This window comes from Bison bison, unplaced genomic scaffold (assembly GCF_000754665.1).
Source record: "Bison bison bison isolate TAMUID 2011002044 unplaced genomic scaffold, Bison_UMD1.0 scf7180017864475, whole genome shotgun sequence".
NCBI classification, from domain to species: Eukaryota; Metazoa; Chordata; class Mammalia; order Artiodactyla; family Bovidae; genus Bison; species Bison bison.
The window spans coordinates 3,892,255-3,894,963 of NW_011495036.1; positions in this window are offsets into that span (position 1 = coordinate 3,892,255).

The window sequence follows — 2,709 nt, forward strand, 5'->3', positions numbered from 1 at the left end:
AGTCGTGTCCGACTCTGTGCGACCCCATAGACGGCAGCCCATCAGGCTCCCCCATCCCTGGGATTCTCCGGGCAAGAATACTGGAGTGGGTTGCCACTTCCTCCTCCAATGCATGAAAGTGGAAAGTGAAAGTGAAGTCGCTCCTGCCTTGGCTCCTCCTTAATTGGCCGCTCACTTCTGCACCACTGACAGCCAGCTGATTAATAAGACTTTCCAGATTTGACCAAGGGAAGGAACCTTTGCAGGACGGCAGGCTGCTTCTCCCTCACGTTGCCCTATGCAGCCCCTGAGGACCGTTTTCCCTTAGAAGAAAACGACTGCGGGGAACTGGTCACTGCAGGTCAGAGGATGGCTCAATTAGAAGAATGTGTTTTCCAAGCACTCTCTTCTGAAAGGTCTAATCTGAAAGCTGTCACCTAATCTCGTCATCAGAATGTCACGTGTTCTGGAAAAACGACTGTGGATCTATTTTTAAACCTTTGAAAATGTATTTCCTGTCATCACAGCCTGTGAAAAAATAATCACATTAACCCTGACAGAGAAGGCCAAGTTCAGCCTCAGGACAGCCTCCTCGCTGTCCCCACTAACCCTGGGGCTCCATGCCCCCATCTCCTCCTCCATAAAGTGGGGAGGGTGGTGGGGTCCTCCTTGAAGGGTGAGGCGTTGATTAAGCAGAATGTCTTAGCCCTGGTTTTCTGAGACGCCCAGAACGGATTCCCCGTGAGGCAGTTGTCTGTCAGGGCAGCACCTAGGAGCTGGGGAAGGTCCCAGATGCCACGTGATCTAAGAAAGGTCGGCAAAGCCACAGGGGTCTCTGCACCAACGCCTGTGCCTTGGAGTCCTGGGGAGCAGGCCTGCCTTGACCCACCCATCTCCTGTCTTGGGAGCGACCCTGTGAAGTGTGGCCTCGAGGTAAAGCCCCGATGGGTCCCAGAGCCATCAGTGGGCCCAGGGCAGCCCGGCTTCTGGTGATGAAGGGTCTGGGAGGAGCATCCTCAGGAACCACCCCTGCAAAGCACAGACGGTGTGAGCACTACACACAGTCATTACTTTAAAATTATCCGAGCTAATGGAAGAGGGCGGCAGAGGATGGGCTGGTTAGATAGCATCACTACCAACTCAATGGGCATGAATCTGAGCAAACTCCAGGAGACAGTAAAGGACAGAGAAGCCTAGTGTGCTGCAGTCCACGGGGTCTTGAAGAGCTGGACATGACTTAGTGACTGAACAGCAACAATGGAAGAGTGACTGATAATTAAGTATTTATCAAGTTTATTAAATGTTATTTTGTTGTTGTTGTTGTTTAGTTTTTTATCTCTTGGTGGTGCTATGTGGCATGTGGGATCTTATTTCCCTGACCAGGGATTGAACTGTGTCCCCTGCATTGACAGCATCCCCTGCATTCAACCACTGGACTGCCAGGGAAGTCCCTAATGTGTCTTAAAGTACTCAAAAATTGGGTTTTGACTTTAGAGACAAATTTGTTTTAATTGAAGCATAGTTGATTTACACCGTGGTGTTAGTTTCTGGTGTACAACAAAGTGATTCAGTTATAAATATGTATATACATTATTTTCAGATTCTTTTCCATTATAGGTTATTACAAGATATTGAATAGAGTTCCCTGTGCTATGTAGTAGGATCTTGTTAACCTACTTTATATATAGTAGTTTGTATCCACAACCCCAAACTCTTAATTTATCCCTCCCCCCTCTTTCTCCTTTGGTAACCAAAACATTGTTTTCTATGCCTGTGAGTCTGTTTTGTAAATAAGTTCATTTATATAACTTGTTTTCGATTCCACACATAAGTGATATTATATGGTGTTTGTCTTTCTCTGATTTCACTTAGTATGATCATCTCTAGGTCCTTTCATGTTGCTGCAGATGGTATTATTTCATTCTTCTTATAACTGAGTAACATAGTAAATAGAGTCCTGCAGTATTTGTCTTTCTGTGGCTGGCTTTTAGAGAAGGCAATGGCACCCCACTCCAGTACTCTTGCCTGGAAAATCCCATGGATGAGGAGCCTGGTGGGCTGCAGTCCATGGGGTCGCTAAGTCAGACATGACTGAGTGACTTCACTTTCACTTTTCACTTTCCTGCACTGGAGAAGGAAATTGCAACCCACTCCAGTGTTCTTGCCTGGAGAATCCCAGGGACGGGGGAGCCTGGTGGGCTGCCGTCTATGGGGTCGCACAGAGTCGGACACGACTGAAGTGACTTAGCAACAGCAACTATCTCATTTAGCATAATGCCCTCAAGGTTCATCCATGCTGTCACAGATAGCAGGACTGCTTCCTTTTTAAGGCTGAGTAACATTCCACTGTATGGATAAACCACATGTGTTTATCCCTTCATCTCTTGATGGACACAGCTTGGCTACAGTGGATAATTTCTAAACATTTAGGTTTGACTTTGGAATGCATATTTGTAAGTACATTTGAATTCATGTGCACCTGACTAGAACTTTCCTGGCAGTGACACAGCTCTGCTGTGTTTAGGGGGTTTAGGGGGACCCAGAGAGCGTTCAGAGTTCTCTTCCTCATCAGTTCACCGGTCTTGACTGGAATAGAGACCAGACTTTGCCCTCACCAGGGGACTTTCCGTCTAGCCCAGGTTCATGGTCAGTTCAGTTCAGTTCAGTCACTCAGTCATGTCTGACTCTTTGCAACCCCATGAGCTGCAGCACACCAGGCCTCCCTGTCCA